At 42.4% G+C, this 13,736-nt stretch overlaps 1 pseudogene; it reads right to left on the bottom strand.

Annotated features, from left to right (window-relative positions):
* Window positions 1-1,539: 1,539 nt before the first annotated feature.
* The window catches only part of LOC119357862, an 80,095-nt pseudogene continuing 67,898 nt past the window's right edge, over window positions 1,540-13,736 (bottom strand).

Here is a 13,736-nt window from a genome sequence, read left to right as displayed (position 1 = left end):
ACTTACCAGAAGGGTCAAAGAAGGTTGTTATGCCACTGAGGTTTTCTGTAAGTTTTTCCAAAACCTTCTTTTTACCCTCATCTTTGTTCTGTAGCACTTTTCGTTGACCATTTGAGGGAGGCCTTTCACCTACTAAGGAGTTTTGAGCCATGTTTTATAATCTCTGCAGATAAAATTACAGCAAGGGATCCACAATGTGGATGAGATGAACAAGAAGTTTGATTACAAGAACCGTCTCGACAAGAAAGACTTGGTGAGTGTTGTGCCCACATCATCAATCTTTTTTTAGTTGGCACCCACAGCATGTCCAGTTGCACATGACACATCTGTTAGTTGGCAGATACTTGTTGCAACCCGTTTTTTAACTTGACAAAGTCTTTTTACTTTTTTCTTAGCTACATCTTGTATTTGTGTCTGAAATCGTTCACGCTTGCAGGTCATGCTGCCAGTGCTCGAGTGCGCAGATGTAACCGATAAGGACGGAGGGAGGCATTATTGGGTCTTCAGTGTCAACTTGAGGGACGGACGCTTCGAAGTTCTTGATTCAAGCAGGACGCTGGACAACATTGAGCTGATGAACAACGCCTCTACCATTGCGGGGGCAGTATGCTAGCTATGGAGGAAGCATTACCCAAAGTTCAGCATCGAGCACTTCCAGATTATTGACATTGACGTACCAAAGCAGCTTGGCAAGTAAGACAATAAGCATTTCATTCCTTCTCAATCAAATACAATCATTTTGTAGTTTTTAAATTTTTCTACATGTGCAATCTTTAGTATTTTTAAGACATAGTACTAGTCTTCAATCTGTTTTATCATTTTTATGAGTTTCTAATGGATTATCTAGCTAGTTTGCAGAGTGGCGCGTAAGTAGTTGCAAAGTGGCACATAATGAGTTGCAGTAGAACACAAGCAGTTGCACAGTAGGACATAAGTAGTTGCACAGAGTGCATTACCTTTATTTGGTTTTAATTTTATGTGACAATTTTTTTTGCCCATTTTTTGCAGTAATGAGTGTGGGTTGTTCGCACTGCTTAACGCCACCGAGTGGAATGGTAGCCAACTGCCCAACTACGACCCCAAGGAAGTACTCAACATCAGGAAGAAGCTGACGTATGATTGGGTCACCAGCGTGCACAACACCGCCCCATGGAGGAAGTTGCTGAGATACGACAAGGAGTAGGTCAGTACTTTTTTTTTCTGCTCCATGGAGGAAGTTTCTGGTTTGTACAATTTTATTAAGTAGATTTTGTAGTTGCACACTGCTAGTAATTGCGTTTGCAACTCAATATCATCACTTTTGTTGATACATTAGGAGCACTGTATATACAATTGTTCAACAACTAAATATTTAACCAGTTGCCAACAAAGGCACAAATAGCAACTTTTTTTTACACAGTGCATGAACTAATTCAAGCAGCATAAATTAGATAAAGAGGAATCATAGATGCTGAATGTGTCCACTTGGTCCCAACATTGCTAAAAAAGACATCATTATTTTTCCTTTTTTGTTCCAAAGTTACAAATGAGGAAACAGAATCATAGGAGCCTCTGTGGACACACACCAGCAGTGTGCTCTGTAGATTGGCACTGGCTGCATTTGTTTTTCTTCTTTGGGTGTAGCTCCAGCGCCGATTTGTACCGTCGACTCTTTGCCCTACCCTTTGTAGTAGACCTTGGAGGATCCCTGGGCACAAAATCATCAGAAGTTTGTGCAAGGGATGCAGCCTCCAACGGGGCAGTAGGACCGTCACGATCACCTGTGTAATAATCATATAAAAAGTTTAGTATTTTTGTTATTGTGCAACCAGCACTGATGTTCTGTGCAACCACACAGTACATTTTTGTGCAACTAACTGGTTGCTGTGTGCAAGTTAAGTTGAAAAAAACACCTGCAGTAGCACGGCCTGTCATGGTACTTGGATTGTAGTCGCCTATGGGCAGAACATGAAAAACAAGTTAGATTTTTAGCTTGATCCTCAAACTAACATAACGCACGCAACTAGGCAGCATGTTTCTGTTCAACTGGGCACTATGATATGTGCAACTAAAGCCACTCACCCTAGTTTTTGTTTTGGAGTCGGTGAAGGTACTAACTTGGGTTATGAGCCCCTGAGTCCTGCCTGTAGGTCCATTGGGAGTAGCACAAAGGGCACTACTAGTTGGGCCTGGCGGGGGAGGAGGTCTTTGAGGGTTGGCATCACCTATAGGCAGAAACAGGACAAACAAGTCAGTTGTGTTTATCTTTTTTATGCTCGAACTAACACAGCATGCGCAACTAGGTAGCCTGTTCGGTGCAACTGAGCACCATGATGTGTGCAATTGGAGTTACAGACCTAGTTTGATGGGGAGTTCGGGGAAGGTAATTACCTAGACGACGAGCCCCCTGAGTGCTGCCTGTAGGGCCATTGGGAGGAGCATGCGGGGGAGGAGGTGGCGGAGGATGCCGTGTACAGCCAGGAGGGGGAGGAGGTCCTTGAGGGTTGACATCACATATATGCATAACTGAAAAAAATAAGTTAGCTGTGTTATCTTTGATGCGTGAACTAACACAGCGTGCGCAACTAGGCAGTATGTTCTTGTCCAAGTGGCTACCATGGTGTGTGCAACTAGGCACAATGATGTGTGCAACTGAAGTTACACACCTAGTTAGATCAGGAGTTGGGGCAGGTAATTACCTGGATGATGAGCCCCCTGATTGCTGCCTGGAGGTGGAGGAGGTCCTCGAGGGTTGCCATCATCTGATGGCCCCGTTGCAGCAGTCGGTTTTTTTCCTTTTCTTGGACTTGTTCAGGTGGCCGATCTCGGTACGTGCTGCACGCATATGCTTGTATACAATAGCTTGTGCTGGATCAGAACCACTTGCAAACTTTGCTAGTTTCCGAAAATCGTATATCATGTTCCTCTCCCTTATCTGCTTCTTTGATTGAGGAGGCATTTCATCCGGTTTCTCATAACCAATCCCTGGCGCACTAGGTACAGCAGTAGGTGTCCACCGTCTTAGCAGGTACCTTTCCGGTATGACATCAACGCCAACATGGGTGAACACCTTGAGGATGTGGCAACAGAGGATGCCGTCCTTGTCCATTTTACAACACTCACACAAATAGGAACGCTCCTCCACCCTTGCCTGCACCAAGTAGTTTCGAGAACCATATTTCGCAACAAATTCCTGGTTCGGTCTGAGCTCAAACACATCAGCACCAACTTGGAATGCATTATAACGTCCAATCAGCTCAAACTCTTCTCTAAACTTGCGGTAAAGGTCTCTAGTATAGGTTTTGTAAGCTTGCTTCTCTATTGGGAAGTTGGACCACAACTCAATCTCAAGGTGTTGTGTCCTGTAATCATTGCAGCCTTCCTTGGCAAGGATGTGGTTCTGTATTTTTTCATATTGCTTGACGAAGTTCAACATTGAGTTGTGTGGGTTCACATATCTTTTGAGGACGGCGTTGAACCCCTCACTACGCTGTGTAGACTGGAGGAAGGGAAAGAACCTGTGTTTGAAGTAGCACGGCACCCAAGTTGACCTATATTCGTACAACTTCTCAAAGTGCGTGTGTGCCATAGCCTCATACTTCATCATTAACCCAGCCCAATTCTGCTCAAACTCGTCTATAGTGAAGCTGAAGTCAACACACTTGTTGAAACCATCAGAGAGTCCTGGATTCTGGCACAGCAACCAACCAACCTTTTCCTGAGCCTTTTTCATGATGTGCCATCGACAACAACGGTGCACGGTGGTTGGAAAGATGCTCTGTATTGACTGCCTCATCGCACCATCCTGATCGGTGATGAAGTTGTCCGGAGGTTTGCCATCCATAGCCTCTAGGAATGCTCCAAAGACCCAATCAAAGCTCGATGCCAACTCCTGCCTCACAAACGCGCAACCCAGCATGAAAGATTGGCCATGTCGGTTTATTCCTATGAAGGGCGCGAACGACATATTGTACAAGTTGGTCATGTAGGTGGTGTCAAACGATATGCAAATGATGTGCAAAATATGTTGACAACTCTGTCCTCTTCATCATATTTCACCTTATAGAAGAAGTCTGGATCGGTTTTTTGTATATCCTTGAAGTGCGCAATTGTTTCAATCAGATCACCCTCCTTTGTGTCATCTCTACGGAAACTTGTACAAAGATTTGTTATTGCCTTTGGTCCGAACGGCACCATCATCTCAGATCCATAGAACTCTGCCATTACATGCATCATTCGTCCTGCATAATACAAAAACAAACAGTATATCCTTTTTTTAGTTGCACAAATGCACACATCCAGCTGCACAGTAATAGGACACGTGTTGGCACAGAAGATAATCACAGGAAATGGACACCTAGCTGCACCTTTTTAAAAACACTTTGCAGTTTTTGCATACAGGACATTGTGTATTTGCACAGTAAAGACAATCTAGTTGCACAAGAAGCACCCAAAGTGATATATAAAAAGCATGGGAAGTTGGACAGCAGTTGCATAGTTAAGTCATTTCAGTTGCACAGTAGTACCATAACAGTTGCACACTGGACTGCCTAGAGGGAAACTTAATTCTTCAAGGGATATAGAAAAACACCACACCTGTAGTCAAGTTGCAGTTATACAAGATGCGCAGAAACTCCTTTTCATCAGGTGAGATGCCTTGGTGGGATCTCAAGTATTTGGACAATGAAGGTTTGTTCACGAGCGGATGATTGTGGTCACGAACAAAGTGCGTCACCTCCCATCGCCCATCTATCAGCTTCACCAACATTTTCGCCTTGCATTCAGTCTGCTTTATTGTCTCACGTTTGCGCTTCTTCTTCTTCTTATTAGTACCAGCATCCTCTTCAGCAAATATTGGAGGTTCTTCTTCCATCTCCTCATCACTGTTAACAGATGTTGGATCTGGAATAGGGTCCAGGTAAGGAGGAGCCTCAGCTCCTCCATCATCAACTTTGGGCTTCTTGAACTTGTTGCAGCAAAACTGTTGTTTTATCAATTCATTGGTGCGGGGTGTCCGTCTAGAGGTGTTCATCTTGATAGAGAAACCCATCCGTAGTGCATAACTGTTGTAGTGATCCTTAGCAATTTGAAGGCTGTCAAACCTCATGCCAACATAGGGTTCCATAGGTTGAGAACCAGCCTCATCCTCTCCTTCTTCTACTTGCACAGCTCTGTCAAAAGCCCCAGCTTCCAGCTCAGTCCTGGTTGGACCAGGAACATTTGCCTCGGTTCCTGTGTCATCAAGAGTATGGCTCTCTGACTGCAAAGACACCACTACAGGGGCACCACGGGCTGATGACTGGCCTGCCACATTGTCATGGCCCGTAGGGTTACCATCACGACTTGCCTGCGTGTAGTAAACAGATCAACCATTTTCTGTGCAGTTTCCTTGTTGTATGCTGGGTTGCTGCTGATCCATATCATGAGGAAGCTCATTGAGATCTGGAGGCAACTCATTGAGATCAAGCATTTTTCCCTTGTTTTTGGATGCTGCCACACACTCCCTGCACATATAAAAAAAGAAGAAATTGATGTCATCAGTTGGTAACCAGAGAAAAACTGTGTTTCAAAACAACCTAAAAGCAACATGACCATAGCATAATCTTTTATTATAACAGTTATGAATTTTTTTTGTTTGCACAGAGTTGTTATGTTAGTTGCACAGTTTGCAGTAAATAACTGGCAAGAGCATGACTTCTTTTTGCTACAGAGTTTTTCTTACCTTTTCCCTTTTTGTTTTGTTGCAATGATCTGTAGGTTTCCGTTTCGCAAGGAGCTCTTTTCAGATTTTTCTGCACATAATTGGATGCTACATTTGAGAAGGAAAATCCAGGTGAAAGAAGAAAGAAGAAAGAAGAATTGGAGGACATATTATAGTTATATGTTTTTCATCGCCATTTATGTTTCTAGATCTGGTATATTTGAACATATTAATATGGTTTGCAATAGGTGTGGGACCAGAATATATGCGTGGGACAAGATTTGTGTGTGAATATGTTAATATGGTTTGTGGCTTCATTAGCCATGGACAAAAGTTCCTATGTTTTTCCTGTTGCACTACAGATTTCTGGTTTTCGCTAGAATAGACGTCTCAATTTCCAGGATTTCCACTTGGCCAGCATACATATTCAGTTGGACATTCAATGCTTTTAGTTGGCTAGAATAGATGTCTCAGCTGGCCAGGTTGCATTTTTTCAGTTTTGCAGCCAACATGCATGTTCAGTTGGACAGTTAATGCATTCAGTTGGCTAGAATAGATGTCTTAGTTGCCTAGAATAGATGTCTTAGTTGGTCATCAGTTTTTGGCCAACATGCATGTTTAGTTGGCCAGAAAACATGTTTTTTATTTTCACATATACTACATTTTTTCCAAAGTGTTCACTCAGAAACATGTATTGCCAGATATATGTTTAGTTGGCAGGATACATGTTTAGTTGGCCAGGATACATGTTCAGTTGGCTGGGATGCATGTTTAGTTGCACATTTATGAATTTTTCGTTGCACATGTTCAACAAAGCATTGGGCAGTCAATTTTTTGTTCATTTTGCAAATAATAACTAGAAGTTGGCTTTTAATCATGTTTTAATTGGCCAGATAACTCGTTTTTAGTTGGCTTGTTTTAACACATCCAGGTGGTAGTTTTTGGCATGTTTAACACATCCAGCATGTTTAACATCTGGTGTGATGTGCCAGATTCACCTCTTTTTTGAAGCAGATTCTCCATGGATCCATGGAGAAGGGGGAAGTGAAGAGGTGCAGAGGGGGCTTACCTGCTCGATCTTACTGCCTGGTATGGCTAGAATAGATGTCTCAGCTGGCCAGGTTGCATTTTTTCAGTTTTTGTGGCCAACATGCATGTTCAGTTGGATAGTTAATGCATTCAGTTGGCTAGAATAGATGTCTTAGTTGCCTAGAATAGATGTCTTAGTTGGTCATCAGTTTTTGGCCAACATGCATGTTTAGTTGGCCAGAAAACATGTTTTTTATTTTCACATATACTACATTTTTTCCAACGTGTTCACTCAGAAACATGTATTGCCAGATATATGTTTAGTTGGCAGGATACATGTTTAGTTGGCCAGGATACATGTTCAGTTGGCTGGGATGCATATTTAGTTGCACATTTATGAATTTTTCGTTGCACATGTTCAACAAAGCATTGGGCAGTCAATTTTTTGTTCATTTTGCAAATAATAACTAGAAGTTGGCTTTTAATCATGTTTTAATTGGCCAGATAACTCGTTTTTAGTTGGCTTGTTTTAACACATCCAGGTGGTAGTTTTTGGCATGTTTAACACATCCAACATGTTTAACATCTGGTGTTATGTGCCAGATTCACCTCTTTTTTGAAGCAGATTCTCCATGGATCCATGGAGAAGGGGGAAGTGAAGAGGTGCAGAGGGGGCTTACCTGCTCGATCTTACTGCCTCGTATGGCTCTGACCACCCTGCCCTTTAGATCTTGAAGCAGCTCCTTCTACTTTGGGGCTCCCATGGCGGCTGTGTAGGAGGAGGAAGAAAGGCTGGGGGCGATTGCGTTTGGATCTGTTTCTGGCGTGCAGAAGAAGAAGAAGGCAGCGTCGGTGGGGCTGAGGCGTGGGGGCGAGAGATGGCGTGGATTCTGCAACCTGGGCAGATCCTCCTTCTTTCGTGAGGAAGAAGAAGATAGCCAGGGCGCAGTTTGGCGAGGAGGGTGCACGTAATCCCGCGGGGCATGGTTTGGCGAGGAGGGTGCACGTGATCCCGCGGCCAGCTGGTGGGCGGGGCAGTTGCCTTTTTCACTCCGACGGGCAGGGACCACGTGGGCGAGTGGGCGAGTGGGGGACTGTTTCCTCTTTTCGCTCGAGGGGGGACCAGGTGGTTTCCTTTTTCGGGTGGCCGCTGGCTAGCGATCCCAGGGCGGCCGGCCGCCCACTAGACGCATCCCTTTATTATTCCATTTCCACCAGCAATACATTTACCATCCCTAAGAACAGCTCCAAAGGAGCCTTGAGCAAGTAAGGGTCAAAAGATCCATCAACATTTAGTTTTTCTTTTGAGAAAACTTTTGATCTATTCATACATAGTCTCTTCTAGGCTTTATCCAACCATGACGCTTCATCTTTGCGTTTGGGCCGCTGGCCATGGAAAAAATGCTACTAGCACTCGAGATTGCAATGCAAACTCTCTGTTTCCCTTTCGTAACGTTTCGGTCCTACCGAGAGAGCGAATCGGTTCCACCGAGATTGCCCGACCAACTCTTTGGTTAGTCTCTTACCAAAATTGGTCTCAATGAGATTACGTTATGCCCTAACCCTAATGATATCGGTCCCACCGAGTTGACATGTCGGTCCCACCGAAAACCCTAACGGTCACATTATGAACTAAATCGGTCTGACTGAGTTGTATAATTCGGTCCCACCGAGTTTGGTGATTTGTGTGTAACGGTTAGATTTTGTGTGAAGGCTATATATACCCCTCCACCCACTCTTCATTCATGGAGAGAGCCATCAGAACATGCCTACACTTCCAACATACATTTTCTAAGAGATAACCACCTACACTTGTGTTGAGGTCAAGATACTTCATTTCAACTGATACGTCTCCAACGTATCTATAATTTTTGATTGCTCCATGCTATATTATCTCTTGTTTTGAATGTTTATGGGCTTTATTATACACTTTTATATCATTTTAGGGACTAACCTATTAACCGGAGGCCCAGCCCAGATTTGCTGTTTTATACCTATTTCAGTGTTTCGAAGAAAAGGAATATCAAACGAAGTCGAAACAGAACGAAATCAACTGGAGAAGTTATTTTTGGAAGGAAAGCAACCCAGGAAACTTGGAGTGCACGTCAGGGGAGACACGGGCTGCCCACGAGGGTGGGGGCACGCCCACCCCCCTAGGGCGCGCCCCCTGCCTCGTGGGGCCCCCGTGGCTCCTCCGACGTACTTCCTGCACCCATATATATCATCGTACCCTAAAACTTCCAGAACGCACAATAGATCGAGAGTTCCGCCGCCAGAAGCCTCCGTAGCCACCGAAAACCAATCTAGACCCGTTTCGGCACCCTGCCGGAGGGGGCAATCCTTCTCCGATGGCTATCTTCATCATCCCAGTGCTCTCCATGACGAGGAGGGAGTAGTTCTCCCTCGGGGCTGAGGGTATGTACGAGTAGCTATGTGTTTGATCTCTCTCTCTCGTGTTCTTGAGATGATACGATCTTGATGTATCGCGAGCTTTGCTATTATAGTTGGATCCTATGATGTTTCTTCCCCCTCTACTCTCTCGTAATGAATTGAGTTTCCTCTTTGAAGTTATCTTATCGGACCGAGTCTTTAAAGAATTGAGAACACTTGATGTATGTCTTGCCATGGATATCTGTGGTGACAATGGGATATCGCGTGATTCACTTGATGTATGTTTTGGTGATCAACTTGCGGGTTCCGCCCATGAACCTATGCATAGGGGTTGGCACACGTTTTTGTCGTGATTCTCCAGTAGAACTTTGGGGCACTCTTTGAGGTCCTTTGTGTTGGTTGAATAGACGAATCTGAGATTGTGTGATGCATATCGTATAATCATACCCATGGATACTTGAGGTGACATTGGAGTATCTAGGTGACATTAGGGTTTTGGTTGATTTGTGTCTTAAGGTGTTATTCTAGTACGAACTCTAGGGCTGTTTGTGACACTTATAGGAATAGCCCAACGGAATGATTGGAAAGAATAACTTTGAGGTGGTTTCATACCCTACCATAATCTCTTCGTTCGTTCTCTGCTATTAGTGACTTTGGAGCCCTGTTCAAGAATTCATCCGATTAACCAGTTAACTTGCCGATTAATCCCTACTCATAGGGTCACCGAGTAGCCATAAACTGATAAATCGTCCGATTAATTGATTAAATGACTGATTAACTTGCCGATTAGCCTATTAATCCCCTACTCGCCAGCCAACCGAGCAGTTACCAGTTAACGATTTCCTCAACAATGCTTTGGAGTGACTCTTTGTTGCATGTTGAGGGATAGTTTTATGATCCAATTATGTTAGTATTGCTGAGGAAACTTACACTAGCGAAAGTATGAACCCTAGGCCTTATTTCCACGCATTGCAATACTGTTTACGCTCACTTTTACCATTAGTTACCTTGCTGTTTTTATATTTTCAGATTACAAAAACCTTTATCTACTATCCATATACCACTTGTATCACCATCTCTTCGCCGAACTAGTGCACCTATACAATTTACCATTGTATTGGGTGTGTTGGGGACACAAGAGACTCTTTGTTATTTGGTTGCAGGGTTGCTTGAGAGAGACCATCTTCATCCTACGCCTCCTACGGATTGATAAACCTTAGGTCATCCACTTGAGGGAAATTTGCTACTGTCCTACAAACCTCTGCACTTGGAGGCCCAACAACGTCTATAAGAAGAAGGTTGTGTAGTAGACATCAAGCTCTTTTCTGGCGCCGTTGCCGGGGAGGTTAGCGCTTGAAGGTATATCTTTAGATCTTGCAATCGAGTCTTTTAGTTTCTTGTTTTATCACTAGTTTAGTTTATAAAAGAAAACTATAAAAAATGGAATTGAGTTTGTCTCATACGCTTCACCTTTTTAATATCTTACGTGAGTATGATGGAAAGGATAATTGTGCTCAAGTGCTAGAAGAAGAAATCTATAAAATGTTTGGCACTAAATATTTGAATGATGAGCATGATTGCAATGTTTTTAGTATAAATTCCTTGAATATCCATGATGCTAATGATATGCAAAGCCACAAGCTTGGGGAAGCTATGTTTGATGAAGATGATATTTTTTGTCCCCCAAGTTTTGATGAGCAAATTTATTATGATGAAAGCATGCCTCCTATCTATGATGATTATTGTGATGACACATATGCTTTAAATAATAATGATGAAACTTGTCATCTTGATTTCAATTTTCAATCCCATGATAGTTACTTTGTTGAGTTTGCTCCCACTATTCCGAATGAGAAGAATTTTGCTTGTGTGGAGAGTAGTAAATTTTCTATGCTTGTAGATCATGAAAATAATGCTTTAGGTGCTGGTTATATTGTTGAATTCATTCGTGATGCAATTGAAAATTATTATGAGGGAGGAATATATGCTTGTAGGAATTGCAATAATATCAAGTTTCCTCTCTATGTGCTTAAAATCTTGAAGTTATGCTTGTTTTACCTTCCTATGCAAGTTGATTCTTGTTCCCATAAGTTGTTTGCTCACAAAATCCCTATGCATAGGAAGTATGTTAGACTTAAATGTGCTAGTCATATTCTTCATGATGCTCTCTTTATGTTTCAATTCTTATCTTTTATGTGAGCATCGTTGAAATCATCATGCCTAGTTAGGGGCGTTAAACGATAGCGCTTGTTGGGAGGCAACCCAATTTTATTTTAGTTCCTTATTTTTGTTCCTGTTTAGTAATAAATAATTCATCTAGCCTCTGTTTAGATGTGGTTTTATGCTTTTAATTAGTGTTTGTGCCAAGTAGAAACTTTAGGAAGACTTGGGGAAAGTCTTGTTGATCATGCTGTAAAAAACAGAAACTTTAGCGCTCACGAGGATTGCTGCCATTTTTATTTGGAGAGTGATATTTAGTTAACTCTTTTTGCATATGATTAATAGATAAATTTCTCAGGTCCAGAAATTTATTTGAGAATTGTATGAGTTCCAGAAGTATACGTTTGATCCAGATTACTACAGAATGTTCTGTTTTTGACATATTCTGTTTTTCATGTGTTGTTTACTTATTTTGATGAATCTATGGCTAGTAAAAGAGTTTATAAACTATAGAGAATTTGGAATAAATTAGTTTTAACACCAATATAAATAAAGAATTAGTTCATTACAGTACCTTGAAGTGGTGATTTATTTTCTTATACTAACGAAGCTTACGAGTTTTCTGTTAAGTTTTGTGTTGTGAAGTTTTCAAGTTTTGGGTAAAGATTCGATGGATTATGGAATAAGGAGTGGCAAGAGCCTAAGCTTGGGGATTCCCAAGGAACCCCAAGGAAATATTCAAGGATAACCAAAAGCCTAAGCTTGGGGATGCCCCGGAAGGCATCCCCTCTTTCGTCTACTTCCATCGGTAACTTTACTTGGAGCTATATTTTTATTCACCACATGATATGTGTTTTGCTTGGAGCGTCAATTTATTTTGTTAGGATTTGCTTGCTGTTATTTAGAACAATGTTTTTCATCTTTTGTTCCAATAAAAGTGGCATTGATAGTCTTTACTATTCCTATGTTACAAGTCTTCATGTTGCTGTTTGAAAACAGAAAGTTTACCGCTGTTGCAATAATTCTCTAGAAAATTCAGAATGTGATAAAATGTTGAAACCTTTTGAATATTAAGCTCTGATAAATTTACTACAGTGGGAATTTTCTTTCATAATTTTTGGAGTTAGGGAAGTATGGATGTTGCAGCATTCTTTACAGACTATCCTGTTTAGGCAGATTGCTGTTATGTTTGCATTGTTTGCATATGTTTGCTTCTTTAATGATTCTATTTGAGGATAGGACTATTAAATATGAAGAGGAATTTAGTATGCAATGTTGAATAATAATTTTAGTGATTTGCTACAGTAGAGTATGATAAGGTTTTGGCAATGGTTTATACTAACTTATCTCACGAGTCCTTGTTGAGTTTTGTGTGGATGAAGTTTTTGAGATTTAGGGAGACCTTGATATGAGAGGAATTAAGGAGACACAAAAGCTCAAGCTTGGGGATTCCCAAGGCACCCCAAGATAATATCTCAAGAAGTCTCAAGCTTCTAAGCTTGGGGATGCCCCGGTTGGCATCTCACCTTTCTTCTTCAACAACTATCGGTTAGTTTTGGTTGATCCTAAGTTTTTACTTCTTCACATGATGTTTTCTATTCTTAGAATGTTATTTTATTTTGCTTTGCTTGCTGTTTGAATAAAATACCAAGATCTGAAATTATTAAATGTTAGAGAGTCTTCACATGGTTGCATAATTATTCAACTACTCATTGATCTTCACTTATATCTTTCGGAGTAGTTTGTCGATGCTCTAGTGCTTCACTTATATCTTTTAGAGCATGGTGGTAGTTTTATTTTGAAGAAATAGATGAACTCTCATGCTTCACTTAGATTATTTTGAGAGTCTTAAATATCATGGTAATTTGCTTAAAATCCTAATGTTGGGGATCGTAGCAATAATTCAAAAAATTTCCTACGTGTCACCAAGATCAATCTGTGGAGAGACTAGCAACGAGAGAGAGGAGTGCATCTTCATACCCTTGAAGATCGCAATGCGGAAGCGTTACAAGAATGCGGTTGGTGGAGTTGTACACGCAGCGATTCAGATCGCGGTCGATTCTGATCTAAGCGCCGAACAACGGCGCCTCCGCGTTCAACACACGTATAGCCCGGTGACGTCTCTCACGCCTTGATCCAGCAAGGAGAGAGGGAGAGGTTGGGGAAGACTCTGTCCAGCAGTAGCACAACGGCGTGGTGATGGTGGAGGAGCGCGGTACTCCAGCAGGGCTTCGCCAAGCACTACAAGAGACGAGGAGGGAGAGGGGTAGGGCTGCGCCAAGAGAAAGATCAAATCATATATCTTGGGCAGCCCCATACCTCAAGTATATATAGGGGGAGGGGAGGGGCTGCGCCCCCTCTAGGGTTCCCTCCCCAAGGGGGGGCGGCAGCCCTAGATCCCATCTAGGGTGGCGGCCAGAGGGGAGAGGGAGAGAGGGGGGCGCCCTAGGGTGGGCCTTAAGGCCCATTTGGACCT

Source organism: Triticum dicoccoides, chromosome 2A (genome assembly GCF_002162155.2).
Source record: "Triticum dicoccoides isolate Atlit2015 ecotype Zavitan chromosome 2A, WEW_v2.0, whole genome shotgun sequence".
NCBI lineage: Eukaryota > Viridiplantae > Streptophyta > Magnoliopsida > Poales > Poaceae > Triticum > Triticum dicoccoides.
Note: the sequence above shows the minus strand (reverse complement) of the source record. Positions and strands in the feature narration are given on the sequence as shown.